At 35.8% G+C, this 20,055-nt stretch overlaps 1 long non-coding RNA gene across 1 annotated transcript; it reads left to right on the forward strand.

The window, feature by feature from the left end:
• Nucleotides 1-1,116: 1,116 nt before the first annotated feature.
• LOC114515672 lies at nt 1,117-3,145 on the forward strand. Its single transcript, XR_003686222.1, has 4 exons — nt 1,117-1,214; nt 1,433-1,516; nt 2,110-2,231; nt 3,054-3,145. It is a non-coding gene; the product is annotated as an uncharacterized LOC114515672 (long non-coding RNA).
• The last annotated feature ends 16,910 nt before the right edge of the window (nt 3,146-20,055 follow it).

A 20,055-nucleotide genomic window follows, 5' to 3' on the forward strand; every position in this document is an offset into this window, starting at 1 on the left:
GACCGACCGCAGACGGGAAAATCATCTTGACTTTCGGTATCGGGGATACCTAACACTTAAAATTCATCAACAACTTTTGCACGACATAATTTATATCAAATGAATGTTTCTCATTTAGACTAATTAATGGTTTACCTTTTATACTCATAAGTTCTTCTGAGTCTTCTGTCCAGATAAAATGCGCATACATGCATATATATGAAATCTGAAATACCTTGGCCATGCACATGCAGCTACGTAAGCTTATACAGTATTTCCGTTGCCGTTGATAATGGTGACCTTCCTTTTTCTCCTATATTGCCTAATCATACCCGAAAGCTTTGAGGTATTAAATTTTGCTGTAACAATTTACGTTGCGTGTCAACAAACCAAAAGAAATATATCTGTCTATATAGCGGATAGTTGTATGGAAAATTGACAAATATGAAGGGTTGCGAAGAGCGCGGGTCTGTGAGGACGGGTGATTTTGCCGCATTACATACGCTAGCATAATTATTAGCTTGTATTAATTTTTATGTTTGACGATTGTAATAACAATTAATTTATCAAGCGATGAATAATTATAAGTCAATGAAATTTCAAAGCGGGATGGTATATATCGTTGATCAGAACTGATTTTCCCTACTAGCTATATTCATTTGGCAGGTAAGGCCTAGGTTATAGGCGCATTTGGTCGTGTCGAATGAAATTCAAACAATAGATAATGAGATGAAAATATATCTTAATGAGGTTTATCATCTCACCCAAGGTTATACGTTGCATTTTGGTCGCGTCGAATGCAACTCGAATAATAGACTATTGTAAAATTTACTGTAATTTTAATGTAAAAACTTACAGTAAAATTCTGTCTTCATTCCCCGTAGCAAAACCTTTTAAAAATATTTTTTAACGAAAAATCAAGTTTGGAGAATATTTGCTATTATAGTGAAGACAGGAAAACCTACAAAAGAATTTGGACGCCAGACCCTCTAACCGCATTCGGAAAAGACAAATGGACCACCAACATAGATTTGGTGACAGTTGTAGAGCTGACAGTTCATATTAATATACATAATAAAGTCGCATGTATCCGACAAATAGATAACCTCATTATAATCATGTGGTCGGATACATCGACTATATATATTTGGGTGAAAACAGTCTAAAATCATTCGTTTATTGAAGTTTCTCAGTGGAGTATCGAAATTTTTACCGTAAGGAAACTACAGATTGAGGTAAGCTGTTTAATTGCATGTATCAAATAAGAAAACGTACACGATTTTTAGCTCTTTAACTGCATGTTTTCAAATTTTTTATAACTTGTTAATCAGTAAACGTTGTTGTAATGACGTTCAAGAGTAACTATTAAAAATTGTGAGGACTATTTTATTTATATATTTATTGTTTTATATTATATATAAAACACTTCGACTTTATCCTTTATCATATTTAGCAAAAATGAATTTTCGTCTGGGATTTTGTCTGATGCTGGTTCTCTTTGTGACTGCTTTCAGTGATGTTGAGTGTAGAAAACAAGGTAACATCGTTGATTTTTGTTTTAGCATATAATAATTACTTTTTTTTCTTTACTGTATGCTTCATCCTTTTTTAATTCTACATATTCTGGACTACAGTGATTTAGGTATTGGCGAACCACACAGCTATACTGCATGTTCAATTTATATTAATTACGTTTTATCCTTTCGCGTTGGAAAAATACCAGAAATCCATGGGGCGTGGAAAAGTGAGATCATTAAAGAGAGTGAAAGTTAACTATCATTAAATGCAGTGTTTCATGTACTCTACTTGCAAGCACTAGGAAATATATCATTGTGCGCAAAGAAATAGAACCATGCAGCTTTCCACGCAGTATTATAGTAAAAATCGTATTGTTGTTGATGAAAATGTCTGCATAACTTCCCGTTTAGCGGTAGAAAAGGTCGATATACGATCGTTATTCACGATTTATCCGAGGGGATAATTTAAAAGGTCAAAGAAGAAGTAACTACACCTTTTCCGTCGCTCTCCAGACGCATTTGATTATATCATTCCTACTTAATTTTTAAGGGCTTTTCTTCTGAATATAGGGTGATTTTAATTTTGGGTAATGTGATATTACACCGTATATAGGTGCTAACCGTATGAACCAGGAATTACCACATTGCCCCGTACAATGTGTTCCTGATCATCTCCCCTGTCCAGAGGTACCAGGCTATTCATGTGAGGAAAATACTAAGTGCTGCTAATATAACGTAAGTATTTAAGTTTCTTTAAAGAGCCAAATAATAATAATTTCACGTTCCAGCTTTTTAAAGTGGAAGTCAAGTCAAGGATTTGTTTTCATTTTAAATTTCGGTATTTTTCAAACTACGATGCGCTGTCTGAATATCTAAAGCGGTTTTCCACTTGGCGGGATTTTTCAACCAAACGAAATTTTTCGCTCGATTTTCTTTTCAATTGTGAGAAATCGACCGTGACGGATATGCCTTTGACCGGTCACAATTGAAAAGAAAATCGAGCGAAATATTTCGTCGGAAAACCGATTTAACATGCACTAATTAAGCAATCTTGGACAATTCTTACGTCAGGCCCTCACATTGCTAGCTAACTCAGAGTGTTTGACAATGCTTTGTCAAATAAAACTTATAAATATAATATGAAAATACGGTATCAATAAAATATATTTGATGTTCAACAAAATCAAAATAATTTATGCTGCCATGGGATTGCAATTATTTGTAAGAAACCGAAGCCGGTTTTGAATTTTTAAACCTAGTTATGCCCTTCACCAAGAGATGAAATGATACTTGCAGCTGCAATGTTTTATTTCATCAGAACGATTAAAATGCACCAAATTTTAAGAAATGCTACCCAAAACTATTTATTCGATGCTCCTTTTCTATATCGATCGCCTTGGCCGCCGTGCCAATAGTCTGAAGTCAAAATATTTTCCAAGCAATTTTGATCTTACCATTTTGCCTTCATATACGAAAGAAAATACAGTTTAGGATATAATGAAAAATTTGGTTGCAATAATTGCTCTTCCTAATTCTTTGTACTCTTGCTTTTTTTAGTGGCTAGTCGCAACTGAAGCAGACGACAGTTAGTAGACTCAAAGCATAAAAAAGGGAAAATAAAAGTAGAATGAAAAATGGTTAAATAAAATATTTTGTTTAACAAAACGTTTGTTGTGATCATTGTCATGCATTAAAAACTATTTTGCCTGAGCTTCGATGTATATATAAATTCAATCAACACGCGTAAAACACACGCGGATGCCAGAAATGCAGGCATTGGTGTTATGCTAAGGTGATTGATCTTGCATGACGTGTTTGATATGAGTTGTACACGTCTTTGATATGAGTTTTACACGTCTTTGATATGAGTTGTAGCTATGTATACGTCTTTGATAACTTATGTGTTGAATACGTCTTTGATATGAGTTGTGCAGTATACGTCTTTGATATGTGTTGTACACGTCGTTGATGATGAGTTGCATAGCTATATGCGTTTTTAATATTATGTGTTATATACGTCTTTGATATGAGTTGTATACGTCTTTAATTGATATGTGTTGTATACCTCCATCGCTGTAGAAGATTGAGGGGCGCTTGGGGCAGAGCCCCCCTTCTTCAATGCTTCTACTTTAAGAATTTAATAATTTATTACGCAAACTATTACAGAAAACGTGGCTACTTTTTATTAAGTAGAATCAAAATGAAATCCTTAATAAATCGATATATTTTTGCGCTCCTATATGTTCATCTTAGCTAGGTTCAAGTACTTCCATGCAGTGCGGGTCTTGCGCATACAAGCGTAAAAACGCACAAGTTGTAACAAGTCTGCAGCAGAGTTGCTACAAATCTGTTCACAAGCTTGCATGCGAAAAAGATTTGTTCGCACCGCCTGCTCCAGTTTGTTTTAAGAAGTTGGGACAAGCTTTTAACCGAAATTCTAGCAAGTCAGATGGCATTATCATGCAGACATGTTACAAGATTGTTCTGACAAGTCTTATACGATATGATACAACAACATTGCTATGAACTTGACAGCAAAAGAATGTAGCAATATTGTCACATCATGTTTGTACCTGACTTGTTGGATGCAGCCTGATAGCAAGTATTATCATTGATTCAACAAGTTTGTTACAACTTACCTCTTGTCCAATAGGAAAGCGGAATTTTTACACTAGGTATATAACAATATGAGTTGTATACGTCTTTGATATGAGTTGTAGCTATACGTCTTTGAAATGTGTTGTAGCTATACGTCTTTGATATGAGTTGTTTATGCGTGGCTTATTAATTGAAAGGATAATATTTTCATTGATTATAAATTCTCTTAATTCGCTACGCTGTTCGCGGTATATTATTCAATTTTATATATATTTGCATGGTGAGTTGAGCATGGTTTTAAAAGATCGAGGTAATTCAATATTTAGCTGCATTCACTCACTGATATATAGCCTACATGCATGCATGCAGTACAGTATTTACATTAATTTTGTTGAGTCGTGCTTATTCCAAGACAATATTTTTTATGTGTAGGCTAGTGATTGTAACCTTTCATCGATAAAAGGCAAAATTTTCCACGTAAATTTTGTTTTTTCCAAGTGGTTTTTGAATGCGGCAGTTATATGATAGCTTTATTACTTGGAATTTATTAGTATTTTAGCAAAGTGGACATTAAAATTACTCAATTCCATATTGCAATTGAAGGGCAGAAAGAGCTGTCGTATTGCTGTAATGAACAACCAACACACACTATACTCAATTTTTTCGTGCGTACGGCATTGTTAAAATCCATGCTCAGCTTAAAATTGAATAAATTAAGGTACGAATTTTATCTGTGCTGTGCCAATAAATTGTATGTAGTGGCTAAAATATATAACGTTATAATTTTATAGGAAAATACTATACTAACTATGCTATAGTACAAATACCTGTAATATTAAGTAACAGCAGAAACAAAATACGAAAAATTTTCTACAAGATGAATTATGCGACTTGCTATTAAAAATTTTGGATGTTTATCGACCGAAATATACAAATATTTCTATAAAGTATGAGGGCGTGTGCGGAAGATAAATATTAAAGCCCAACACAGTGCTTTAGTAAAGCCATGATAAAGCCATTAAATACGTAGACTAATATATTTACAAGGTGTCAATTTATCGCAAGCACAACGTAAGGTCAATATAAGTTATCATTGGTCTACATATTCAAATTTGCATCGAATTTATCACATATGCTGAAGATATCGTAAGTTAAGACCACACGTCACTGTCAAATATATTCTTATTACTTGTTGAAATTGTCTTTACTGCTTTTAGTGCATTATTCTGGGCTTTAATATTTACCTCCAGAAACGCCTCTCTGGCAAAAATATTGAATGCATCACTGTGTAAATACATTGCAATAAAAACTGGCTTATAATCTCAATTTCAATTTTTCAAACAATCAATTTCATAAGAAACTAATGATGCGTCAGTAGCCTTAAACTAGAATTGAATTAAGATACACTATATGACCCCGAAATATACCACCCGGGTCCTCATAAAACTATTTACCAGTTTTACTCGCGCGTACCACGAACACGCAATAAACACGCAACTAGACCCATACCCCTCACGGTCACCTACCTCTCGTCCATCCTCTTTAGCCATAACCATGATCAGCGGTAGCCATGACTATATGCAAAAATAATCTTACTATCGCTAGAAAATTGATAGATTTATACCTATTGCTATATTCTTGCTATAACTCTTTTACTACATCATAATATATTTTTTTTGTCCTAGTCAAATTTTTATGTAAAACTTCTCAGATAATTTTTCCCGCTGTTATCAATTTCTTGCCTTATGTATAGTCGAGAAATAAATGGATAGACACTCTATGGGCGCCCGGCGGCAAGGGGCGGATCTAGGGGTTGTCAGAGAGTCACGCGACTAAATCAAAAATTACACAAGTCCAGGTCGAAAAATCTAAATTTCAGTCAGCGAAAATAGTCCAGTTCAAAGTTATTAAGCCTCATGCAGTTGCTGGTCACTGACTTTTGAGCCCTCGGCAAATGAGTCATAAAAGCGGATACCCGCTTGAATTTTGCCTCATCGACTTCTGATTCTGGGCATTTGATTGGCTTAGAAGGAGTTTGATTCATCTTTGCGGGGTCTGACTCATCTGCGCAATTTAAGCGTTTCCGATTGGCTGGTCTCCGGCTACTGGTTCTTCATTGGCTGGCCTTATCTTTGCGGGGGTCTGACTCCTTCGCCAAATTTAAGCTCTCCGATTGGCTGGTGAAAGAAAAATATTGATTTCTTATTGGTTTGCTCTATTTGACTTAAAGGAAAGATATATCCTTCTCAAGTAAATAAGGAATATTGAAAAATTTCTGGATGTTTGACAGCGGATATTTTAAAAAATCTGTCTAATGCTCGATCTCGCCGTTTATACGAATTCATATTTTTCTTTTACAAAATGGCATTTCATTGTAATGATTTGAGGTTCCTGCAAGGCCCAATACAGATCTTTGTTAGGAAGTTCACGCTACAAATAGCGAATATGTCGAATAGCTTTCAGTTTTCGTCTTGTCGAGTAATATGGATAACTCCGTTACCTCGCGTGCGCTCGTCAAAATGAGAAATCTACCGAGATAAGGTAAAGATTCATGTCGATCAAGTATACCAAGATTTACTGTATGAATTTACGTCTAACAAACAGCCAATGCATAATACTAGATCTAGGCGCGTAAAGAAGATTCATATATTTGTAAAATCATGTAATCCATGTCTATGTCAAACAGTACAACGTAAATCGTAATCATGATTACTCATCAAACCAGTATGGCAATTATATATAGCGTTATAAACAATATTGCCCAACTGTGATATTTATAGTGAAGTGTAAGCGGCATTAAGCACATAATATTTGGCATGTAGCATAGCTTGGAGCAATACTAGCTTATATGCTGTAACAGTTATGAATATTTTCAGTCTTACAAATTGACCGCATTCATGTTTTTATTCCATGCCTATAGGTGTAATTTCCTATTATTGCCCGTCATTTCGACATACATGTTTCAGCTATTAAAACTGATTCAGTAAGCATTTTTAATGCATACTTTTCGCGTATATTTTTTGTATAAATTTCGCGTCAGATGATAAGTTAATAATTTTTGAAATGGGCGGCGTTGCAAGCACGCTCGGCGAACGTAACACCGCAGAAATTGGTGTTTATGAAGTTTCAACCCGAAAATCTGATCACTGGTTCACATCGTGTATTGTTGTATGCTGTCAAAGAGAAAACTATTGAATAACTTTAAAAGTTCGGTTTTTCTTCCAAATACGCATTCTGCAATCTTTTGACAGCTCATCATACACATCTGACAGCTGTGAAATGGCCATTTTGAGGCTTAAAGTATACACAAGATTATTAATTCAGATGATTCGTTTTAGCCGTGTGCAAACTTTAAATCTTTTGTGCAAGACATATTTTGTGTAGTATTTATAAATCTTTTTTCTCACCAAGTTTGAAGCCTAAGTATTGAGAATTGCGGCTAAGTATTTTTCAATTTTACCAATTTCCGCGGTGTCGGCGAACGTGCTTATCGACGTGATGGAGCTATATATGCTCCTTTGATGTAAACATCCGTCTTCATTGCTCTACTCGGCCATCATATCATTAAAACTACAATACATAGTAAAACAGAATCGGTAGCTACACTAGCTCTCAGTCACAGAAGAACCGCACATTATTTTGCCGGCCTTTTGCATTGCTAGCCCATGCATGCGATTTCGGTTGAGACGTTTTTTTCATTTATCGCAATGACCAAATTGCAAGCTCGTTGCTGAGGCTTTCGTACGTGTACAGGTGTGCATTTTAATTAAACGAAAGCATGCACCGCTAGCTTCGGTAAAGTTAAGGTTTAAAAGAATACATAAGATTTCTGCTGCAGCCATTATCGTCAAGTTTTATTTACAGAGTGTTGTAACCCAGATATTATCGACCACACATCGCACAATAGGCAGTTCCCTTTTAACCCAATTGCAAGAGAAAGCATTCATTACGTAATCGCTCACGAACTTGTAAAAATAAAATTACATAGTCAACTTTCCCGCTTATATTGACCAATAATTTTTTACACGACGAATAATCTACGTGTCTCATATAGGTTCCCACTTTTTAGCTCGCCTGCACTTTAGTGCAAGAGAGCTATTGCTATAGTCTTGGCGTCCGCGTCCGCGTCCCCGTCCCCGTCCCCGTCCCCGTCCCCGTCCCCGTCCCGTCCCCGTCCCGTCCCCGTCCCCGTCCCCGTCCCCGTCCCCGTCCCCGTCCCCGTCCCGTCCCGTCCCCGTCCCCGTCCCGTCCCCGTCCCCGTCCCCGTCCCCGTCCCCGTCCCCCGTCCCCGTCCGTCGTCCACACTACATGATAAGTAGAATGTTAAGATGCCACTTTTATTTTCCCATTATTTTCAACTTATCTACTTAAGGAGTCTATTTGTTGCAAAAGAACCATTTACCAGGGGGGAGTGAACATTATACAACAAAATATAATGATAAGGTCAATGTTAACATGCTATATTTTTTCTATACTTTGGCTTTACATCAGAGGAATCATTATCAATATAAGTCATCAATATGCATTGTGACTATTTAGTGCCATTTGGTACGCATTTATACAATAATAAAGAGAGTTTTGTTCAAAATTATCAAATGATAAGGTGAATGTTAAGCTAATTAGCATAATGATAAGGTCAATGTTAAGATGTTATATTTTTTAAATATTATGGCTTTGCATTGGAAGATTCTTTATAAATATAGCTCATCGATATGTCTTGTGACTATATGGTGACATTTAGTACACATTTACACAAAAATAATGGGAATTTTGTTCAAAATTATCAAATGATAAGGTGAATATTAAGCTAATTAGCATAATGATAAGGTCAATGTTAAGATGCTATATTTTTAGCTCGCCTGCACTTTAGTGCAAGAGAGCTATTGCTATAGTCTTGGCGTCCGCGTCCCCGTCCCCGTCCCCGTCCCCGTCCCCGTCCCCGTCCCCGTCCCCGTCCCCGTCCCCGTCCGCGTCCACACTACATGATAAGTAGAATGTTAAGATGCGACTTTTATTTTCCCATTATTTTCAACTTATCTACTTAAGGAGCCTATTTGTTGCAAAAGAACCATTTACCAGGGGGGAGTGAACATTATACAACAAAATATAATGATAAGGTCAATGTTAAGATGCTATATTTTTTCTATACTTTGGCTTTACATCAGAGGAATCATTATCAATATAAGTCATCAATATGCATTGTGACTATTTAGTGCCATTTGGTACACATTTATACAATAATAAAGAGAGTTTTGCTCAAAATTATCAAATGATAAGGTGAATGTTAAGCTAATTAGCATAATGATAAGGTCAATGTTAAGATGTTATATTTTTTAAATATTTGGCTTTGCATCAGAAGATTCATCATAAATATAGCTCATCGATATGTCTTGTGACTATATGGTGACATTTAGTACACATTTACACAAAAATAATGGGAATTTTGTTCAAAATTATCAAATGATAAGGTGAATGTTAAGCTAATTAGCATAATGATAAGGTCAATGTTAAGATGCTATATTTTTTAAATATTATGGTTTTACATCAGAGGAATCATCATAAATATAAGTCATCGATATGCATTGTGACTATTCAGTGCCATTTGGTACACATTTACAATAATAAAGAGAGCTTTGCTCAAAATTATCAAACGATAAGGCAAATGTTAAGCTTATTAGCATCATGATAAGGTCAATGTTAGAGTTATCCAGAGTTATCACGCTCATTACGATTTTCATGGCTATTGTGTAGCCCTGTTTTTTTTTAGTTCAAAGTTGTAGCTGAATCATATTTAACGAAACTATTTGTACAACCCTAAGCCAAATGAGAAACTTTCAAATATTTTCACCTGTATGCTACCATTTGTTTGTATTGTACATGTACAATTATAAATTATGAGATTGTGTTGTGACATGCCGTATCAAAATTCAATCGCTTAATATAGAAATCATTCAGGGAGTGAAAAATATAAAACATAGTCCAACGTTAAAGTTTAAAGAATATTGTCAGATAATTCGCAATTACAAGCTTTTGCACATAAGTATTTATAAGTAGAAAGCCGATAGGCTAAGCGGAATGCAAAGGCAAATGGCAACGCATGTGACATATATTTGCATATTTTTATGTAGATACACATGCAAATATATTATTAAAGCACCTATAAGATTTATGTACATACCTTTTCGTTGTTTGATGCATAATCCTTTTTTGTGTAGATATAAAAATCCAATCTTGTTTATTTCATAAAGCTAGGCGCACACACGACGATTTTAGTCGGCCGATTCCTGTCTAGATTGTCTAAATGGATGTTTTCATCAAAATGTGGCGACTGGCGATCCATACTTGGTCATAATATTAGACCAAGTAGACTCGCGTACACGCGCGGCGCGCGAGGAAAACATGTCTGGGCAAGGGCTGCCTATATGTCTAAACCTGAATGGACCAACTACCGTAAAATCGTTGTGTGTGCGCCCGGCTTAAAGCAGAGACTTTTGCCTGGTCCGTTAACTTACCTGTTGATATCACGTTCGCGGATTGCGAGAAACGGAAGAAATATTGGTCACAAATAAAACTAATGTAATTCCGAGGCCAGTTTTGGCCAGTAATTCTGAGGTCACAACTAATATCTGAAGTTTGTGCTTAATATTACCTTCCAACGCGGATTTTAGCCTTGTAATTTGTAATAAAAAGATCGGTAATTTGTGCTTCATACAGATACCTTTCATACAGAGTTTAGCCTTATTCTAGACAAACAGTGCAGGCGAGCGTTAGGTGATTTCAGCACCTCTCTGGTTTAAATATTATGGCTTTACATCAGAGGAATCATCATAAATATAAGTCATTGATATGCATTGTGACTATTCAGTGCCATTTGGTACACATTTATACAATAATAAAGAGAGCTTTGCTTAAAATTATCAAATGATAAGGCAAATGTTAAGCTTATTAGCATCATGATAAGGTCAATGTTAGAGTTATCCAGAGTTATCACGCTCATTACGATTTTCAGGGCTATTGTGTAGCCCTGTCTTTTTTAGTTCAAAGTTGTAGCTGAATCATATTTAACGAAAGTATTTGTACAACCCTAAGCCAAATGAGAAACTTTCAAATATTTTCACCTGTATGCTACCATATGTTTGTATTGTACATGTACAATTATAAATTATGAGATTGTGTTGTGACATGCCGTATCAAAATTCAATCGCTTAATATAGAAATCATTCAGGGAGTGAATATATATAAAACATAGTCCAACGTTAAAGTTTAAAGAATATTGTCAGATAATTCGCAATTACAAGCTTTAGCACATAAGTATTTATAAGTAGAAAGCCGATAGGCTCGGAATGCAAAGGCAAATGGCAACGCATGTGACATATATTTGCATATTATTTATGTAGATACACATGCAAATATATTATTAAAGCCAGTTAAATTGTAGACAGGGCCCTATAAGATTTATGTACATACCTTTTCGTTGTTTGATGCATAATCCTTTTTTGTGTAGATATAAAAATCCAATCTTGTCTTTTTCATAAAGCTAGGCGCACACACGACGATTTTAGTCGGCCAATTCCTGTCTAGATTGTCTAGATGGATGTTTTCATCAAAATGTGGCGACTGGCAATCTATACCTGGTCATAATATTAGACCAAGTAGACTCGCGTACACGCGCGAGGCGCGAGCGCCGCGAGAAGGAAAACATGTCTGAGCAAGGGCTGCCTATATGTCTAAACCTGAATGGACCAACCATAGGAAGCCCAGACAAATGAGTTGAAGTTAATAAAAGTCCGTAAAACACTTGAGATATGTGTTAAAATTAATTTATGACGTTATATTTCCGCCAAAATTCAAGTTTTACATTTTTGGATATGTTTTGGTATTTTGCTTGTATTTCGGATGCGATATTCAACATTTACATGATGAAATATTCAAAATATTTATACATTCAACTTCTGTCGAGCATTCGACATTTAACTTTTTTAATGAGCATTCAACATTCAACTTTTAGTAAGCATTCAACATTCAACTTTTAGTAAGCATTCAACATTTTATGAGCATTCAACATTCAACTTTTCATGAGCATTCAACATTCAACTTTTAGTAAGCATTCAACATTCAACTTTTAGTAAGCATTCAACATTCAACTTTTCATGAGCATTTGATTCAACTTTTAGTAAGCATTCAACATTCAACTTTCAGTTTTCTGAGCATCCAACCGCAATCCAAAAAAAATATGTCTGCTTTCCCCGGTAAAAATGGCGGGAAATCAGAAATGCAACAGTTAAGCTTTTAGGGTGGCAAAAGGTTTGTCCAAATATTATCCTTCGGCGTGAAGCATTCGTACATCAAACTCGCTCGAACCTCGCGCTACATTCTTTATATTTTTACGAAACTAACTTGGTCAGTTCCTGATTATGGAAAATGTAATATATTTACGCGATGCAATACTGGATGTGATTAATGCGATCCAGTTATACGAAAGCTCTAGCGACCCATCAACTGATTTACAACGGGTACTTATAAAATTAGATTATGTTCAAAGAATTGCTGTAAACCTTGATATGGACGATAGTATAACGCACGTTATTGGTTGGGCAGTCAATGTGGTTACAAGAATAGAGAATAACAATCCTAATCATGAAAGGTACAGGGTATGGCAACAAAGAGGTGGACGAGGGAGGCCATCTTACGATATAAGTGAGGAACAGCTATCATATTTGCTGGAAAAAGGATTCCATGTAGGAGACATAGGTTATATTCTTGGAGTGAGCACTCGCACCGTAGAGAGACGTATGTCCTGTTATGGATTAAGCGTATCAGGTAAAATGATGTAATATGAATTTTAGTAATTTATCAATATGCATAAACGTCCTTCTTTTAATTTTTCTTGCATCAAGGTATGTATAGCCCCATTGCCGACCAACACCTCGATGAAATTGTAGCCACCGCAACCAGGCAACATCCACAATGGGGAATAAGGATGATGAAAGGCTTCCTTCAGGGAAACGGAATTAGAGTTACATGGAAGAGGGTGAGGGAGTCATTACTGAGAACGGATCCTATTGGGTTGATGCAGAGATGGTCACAATCAATTCAAAGAAGAGAGTACCGTGTAAGGTATCCCTTATCGTTGTGGCACATTGACGGAAACCACAAACTGATAAGGTTATAATAAGTCTTTAGATCACAATTCCTAGCTTATACTGTTAATAACTAAAAGTCCAGCATTGCAGCCACTGGGCTTTCTACCAGGGATGTGGAAAAGGTATTTTTTAATATACTGCTAATCAATTTTGGCAATATATTGCAATATAGATGGAGAATTGTTGTACACGGTGGAATTGACGGGTACTCACGCCTTCCTGTCTACCTCAAAGCTTCTAACAACAATAAAGCTGAAACGGTACTGAATTGTTTTCAAGAGGCTGTTGCCGAGTACGGATTGCCATCTAGAGTGAGATCCGATAAGGGTGGGGAAAACGTAGAGGTTTCTGCATTCATGTTGAATCATTTGCAAAGAGGTCCTGGTAGAGGAAGCATGATTACAGGTATGTGGTAGTCTCATTTTTTGACATTAAAACCTCTTTCAAGCATGAAATATTGAAATGGTTGTTTATAGATAAATTAATTTTTCAACTTCAGGAAAAAGTACACATAACCAAAGAATAGAAAGGCTGTGGCGTGATGTGTTCAATGGATGTCTTAGCCTTTTTTATGATTTATTTCAGTATTTGGAAAATCAGCTTCTGTTAGATCCCAACGAAGACGCACATTTATGGTGTCTTCACTATGTTTTTTTACCAATCATTAACAACCATTTAAATAACTGGCAAAATGCATACATTCATCATCCATTGAGTTCTGTAAACAACAGGACTCCGATACAACTTTGGATAAGGGGTTTGACTGAAGCAAGGGGATCTGGCCGTGCAGAAGATATTGATTACCAGGTGAGTAATGTTGTATCTCTTGCTTGATAAACACAGCTGTTGGATTTGTGTTTGGATAGCTTGGCCGAGCAGACGGGGTTAATAAAATTTTTATTACTCTCTTAATTCAAACTATTGAAAATTCAATCTAATTATAACGGAAAACGATCTTTTTTTGAATTGGTTTCCGTGACCAAACGTTTTCGATTGAAAATAAATCTAATTGGTTAACTAATTTCACAATGACTGCACACTTTTCAATCTAAAATCAATCAAGTAGTTTGATTTTTTCAATTGGTTGAAAGATTAAATATTCGATCTTTTGAATTAAGAGAGTATATGCTATTACATGGCATTAGGCATTAATATAATTGAAACAAACAGGAAATGTGTATTCGTAGCCTATAACACATCAACTAATCGAAAATACCCATACATCAAATACTTCCCACCCTTTTGTTTAAAAATTTTCTTTTGATGCATTGGTAAAACCATGATTCAAGCATGTATTTTTTAGAATGATACTGCATATTATGGCGTTGACTGGACTGGGCCTGTTCCAGAGATAGAGCCAGAAATTGTCGACGTTCCAGACACAGCATGTCCGTTCGACAACCGACAATTACGGGCATTGCCACAAGTAGAGTCAATGACATATATTGACGGCATGGAAGTTTATGAAGAATTTTTTCACATGTTACCTCGATAATCGTTCTACTACTGCGTATAAAATCAACATGGAATAATAGAAACACAAGAAAACAGTTAAATTACTGTTATGCTTATTAGCTCTTAAAATGGACAGTATGTGTGTACCTTTTTAAATTTAAACACCTGGCTATATGGCAAGAAATAAACTCAAATGTATACTCTAATCTAAATTCTGATTAGGTGAAGTCAAACCCTTTGGACCCATACGTAAGAGCGATATCCATGTTCTTTTTGAAGTCTTCATAACTCTTGTGTACAGTAGGAAGGATGAGCCCCATAAAACAAGTCTCGGCCAATGGCAAAATAACATCTCTATCATCATTGAATTTGACCTGTAACAGTTCACTGTTGTACCCAATGACGTTTCCAGCCGTCCAAAAGCTGATTAGATCAATCAATTTTGAAGGTCCTTAAAAATAGAAGTATTATTTTTTAATAAGATATTTGTGAACGTTTTGACTAGCATTTGTGTATTCTTTCTTACCGCTATCCCGTGCCTCTATTTCTTTCAGATAGGTCACAAAATGTTCGGCCGTCCTTTTATTCTCTTCCGAAGCATCCTTGTCTTCGAAGGAGAGTGCGTCTAGCACAGTTTGTGCTAATACATATCTTTCTGCATCCGTTGGGAAAACTGCATCTTTGAGGACAGGCGCACGCTTCAGAAAGGAAACAAGAGATAGCTCTTCCATTCCTAAAACATTCGAGTTGAATAGACAGTAGACGTACATGTATGCACAATTTATTCACTTTCTAGTAGATATAATTTAAATACCTTTCGCTAGCTCGTCCAATTCGAACCTCCTCTTGTCAATGGCTTGGTACATGATCAACCCATGAATTATTATCTTTCTGCGTGAATTCAGCTCGTCAGTATCTAAACCCGCTTCGTACATGTATGGTTCCAAGGAAGTTCTCAAATCAGGTTTTATTGACTCTTCGTTAGGTACAGAATCCAACTATTTTGTAAACATGAAAAGAGACGAATAAAACAAGTGCAGAAACTAATGAGAAAGAAACAAATTGTAATTAATAGACGGATATTCGAGCGATGTGGGTGCGTGATATTCGTTTCCACCCTCTTAAAATAAAATATTCACCACCCCCTCACAACTTTTGTTGAAAGTGCATGTAAATAGTCCGACGTCCAAACTGTTCATAGAGTTTTAACACACGTTTAAACTGGCGATGTTCACGGCAAATAATGGGTTGCGCTTATTGACCAGAGACAAAAAAATTGCTTATAAATAAAGGAACTGGAAGTGACCAAAGAAACTGGAGGGATGTTGCCTCATCGTTTACAAAGCACTCTTCGTTTTCATGATCTTATTGTGTATTGGATCTCTCTTCAGTTATCGTATACAGAGGAAGCAATAGAGACAGCCATTAATAAAAGAAAATTTCTTTTGAAAAGAATTTTCGGGGACACTCGTTCTTCCGACACACTCGGAGATAGTGACAATGACACCGAATTACTTGTATATAATATAACATGTCTAAACTTTCGAATAATATATGTACGAGAACTCCTTATTAATGATATACTCGTAAACTTGTTAGTTTTTCAATTAAAATAAATTTGTTTTTTCAAAGTATAATCATGTGTATTTGTTCCTTGCATCGCTTGCAAAGTTTTAGGACTTGCATTCAGAATTACACACCCCTATTTATCCACATAGTAGAAAATCCAAATGAGAAAATCCAAATGAGAAAATCTCTGACAAAAGTGAATCTTTTAATTAGTTTCACCCTAACAACACATTGCAACCAGTATGCTTTAATATAGCTCATTAGTTCGCCACTTTGCGCCAACTCATTTCAACACACAATTAGTTCGCCACCTTACGCCAACTCAAAAATCCGTCCCGATCGGCCCCTATATTACTACAATTACCTCTGCTATCATTTGCCTCAGCTCCATGTCAGGGACGTCTTCAATAGAGACAGGCAATGATTGTGTGTCAGCTGAACTTTGATCAGAACTCAGGTATGATTTGACTGCCGGAGACATTCCATGCAGACCAGGTCCACCATGAAGGACGGAATGCCCAAGCATTTTGCCCAGAACTTTGTACATCCCCGTTAAACGCATTGATTGATTATGAACGGGGACACGATGATCAGCCTGCCCTTCAAAAAACAACAATCTTTTCGAACCTGATGAATAAATCCCTTCATCGAGAATATCCAACACTATTGTGAGGAACTCTCGAGTTGGCCCGTTTCCAACAGCATCCTCTTCTTCGAAGCGCACTCGAAGTCCAGCTTTAAGATTTGTGCTTGGAGTTTTGTAAAATCCAATCACATCTCTCTTTAAATGGTTAATACCATCAATCCTGCTGAGAAACACTCTTTGTTTGGGTTGATTTTCATCGAGATTCTCTTTTCTATACAACTTCAAAGCAGCCATGGAAGTAGTAATCTTATCCACATCACTGGTCTTATTATCTCCAAACGTGGTAACAAGCAATTGATAATCATTATCAGAGCAGTTTCCAACATCAACGATATCTAGTAGAATATTTCAGTGAATGAAGCTATATGTTAATATGCAATATAAATACAGGATATTACATAATGACGAGAAGATATGGCTTATGTTGTTCGTTGCAACATATTGCCCAATGGTTCCTGTTGCCACTCGAACATCAGGGCCGTAACAACAGTAGGCGCAATAACTGGGGGGATATATACTGTATGCATATATCCATGTTCACATACCATCAAAGCAATCTTTTACAAAAGAAACCAGTAGGGAAGAACAAGAATACTATATAAATATACACTTCCCCATACACTTCCCCAATTATCGCGTAAAACTCTCCTATTTCAATTCTTTTTTACACTTTTTCATAGTGTTGGTATGTCCTGATAGCTTGAAAGTTCACAAACAAATTTATATTTCCCTGAAACTGTAAGGTTTTCAATCCAAGAAGAAGGCTTATCTTGAAACATGAAAATGCGTTCAAAATAATTCAATGATTTTTACCTGGTAAAAGTTGCTGCACAGCTTCTGCTACATCCCAATTAACAGAGGAAAGTGCAATTGTATTTCTGTATCTGAGACACTTGGCAAAATTTCCTGTATTGTTTCAACTGAATGTGTGGCATCTGATGATCTAAATAAATATTTTCAGATATAATGAATATTTGAATGATTATAAGATAATAAATGAATATTTTATGTTTGTGTGGCAAAAACAATATATTCAATGTTCTGTAATAAAAACCATTAAGTCATAATGATTACATCTTTTTACCTGTTACTAGTTGTTTCATCAATTGTTGTTTGCCGCTATGAAAAATCAGAATAACAATAAAAAATAACATTTATAAAAAACTGTTGGATAATTATCATTGGGTGTCATAATAATAGGCCCCAAAATATTTATAAGTTGAACAAAATGCAGATTATTTTTTAATTAAAGTGTTTAGTCAGTACCTTGCTTGAACTAGTTTCGTTATGTACGTTATGAGTTTCAGTATGCTCACGAATACTACTGAATGGGATATCCATACCACAAACAAAGCATTTGAGAGCAGGTTCATCCATAGTTGTCTAAATCAATTAGAATTTTTGTACTTATTGAATAGGATTTTTGATGTAAGACTATTTAAAAAATAATAATTTAAAATAAATAATTCTGGGAGAGAGTGCAATTGGAAGCCCAAATTTGTCCCAAATGATTCAAATGGCCTCAATTGGTCGATTGACAAAGGCCAACGCCAAAATCTTATCAAAATACATGTATACCACTAACATAAAGAGATGGTGAAACTACATACTGTACTGCAAGGTTTAGCAGCAACACTATAAATTGATTGTCTCACTAATTTTTTCAACTATGATTTATAGGACCCTAATACATACCAGGCTCATGTCCATCAAGCTAGTCTCCCCTTCCATAGCAAGCTCACTTTCCAGTCCAGAAGTAGATTCTAGTTTCAGAGGTATGTCCTTTTGGATAGGACGCAGGTATATTTTTGCCTGTCCACATAAATCTTTTAATCGACTGGCTGAATGCGGAGGCTTAATGATGTGGAAACCAGCATCACTTCCACCACCTCTTTGGTATAATAAAATATCAAATCCTCCCACTTCAGATAGCTGGGGATAATTTTCAAAAATAGTGGCATAAACAGATTCATTTTCAGTAAAAGTTAACCGTTTTTCTCCCAGAGATGAATTTGCAAGATCAGTTCTCTCCTTGACTGAGGTAGGTGGTTTGATAGCATTCTTTGATGGGAGACAAACAAATTTGATAGTATGAGTAACTTGCTTCCTTTTCTTCACAGACTTGGTTTTAGAACTTGAGCTAGTATTTGGCCGTTTCCCAAAATTAAATAGGCGTCTTTGCTCAAGCAGTGCACTTGATGAAATAGTGTTGTGGGGTGCAGTGGTAACTGTAGTATGACTGATTTGTGAAGTCAGCTGAGGTTGATTTGTAGCAGGAGTTGCTGCAACAATGTTAAAAAATTTAAAAACGATCTTGGTAGTGACAAGCACTCAAACAAAAAATCTTGGCTAGACTGCAGTTTAACAGACACTTTGTGCTGCTTAGTATTAGGGCTAGAATCAGGAATTTAAGTCTGCAATATTATTACTTAAAATGTAGACAAGGTGTCCACTAAAGTGCACTTGAGCCAAATTCTTATTAATGACAATTTGAGCTAAATCCAAGTCAACAATATAAGACACCACCCTGAAAAAAAGCCAGGAACTGATTACAGGTCCTACAGTGAAACTATGAACTATTATGTACAGTTCTGGCTCAATTATCAAATAGTATGATAAAATGCTTTATTCAGCAGCAGTTGTTGATGGTCACTTTAGCATGGTAGGAAATGTATTTGCTAACTTTTTTCAAAAACTTTTTCCCTACTTTTTACAAGTTTTACCCTTTGGGATTAGTGGCCTGGGGTGGTTTTCATGTTTAAAGTTGGGTTTATATTTAGTTTTTAAGGTTCTCATACTTACTGTATAACCACTTAAGGGGCCACCAACAAATAGATTTTGTTTAGCTTAGGATCTGGGATTAGTCAGAATATTTGGGTCTTTTGGGGAAAAAATGACATAATAGTTATATAAAATTAGCAAGATCTAGACCGTACTGGTCAGTGATGGAGTAAGGGGGAGGGGGTCCAAACAAATATATATTCGAACATGTGATGACCATTGATCGACGAAATTATTTGTCGACGGCTCCTAAGCGGAAATCATGTAAATAAGGTAACCAATGCATCGATGATTTCAGTCATATCACTCATCTGTTTAATTTGTTATCTCCACTTCAATTATAAATCTTACCAAACTAAAAGAACTA

The sequence above is a fragment of the Dendronephthya gigantea genome, unplaced genomic scaffold (genome assembly GCF_004324835.1).
Source record: "Dendronephthya gigantea isolate DGI-Jeju-01 unplaced genomic scaffold, DenGig_1.0 000004F, whole genome shotgun sequence".
In the NCBI taxonomy this organism is placed as follows: Eukaryota; Metazoa; Cnidaria; class Anthozoa; order Malacalcyonacea; family Nephtheidae; genus Dendronephthya; species Dendronephthya gigantea.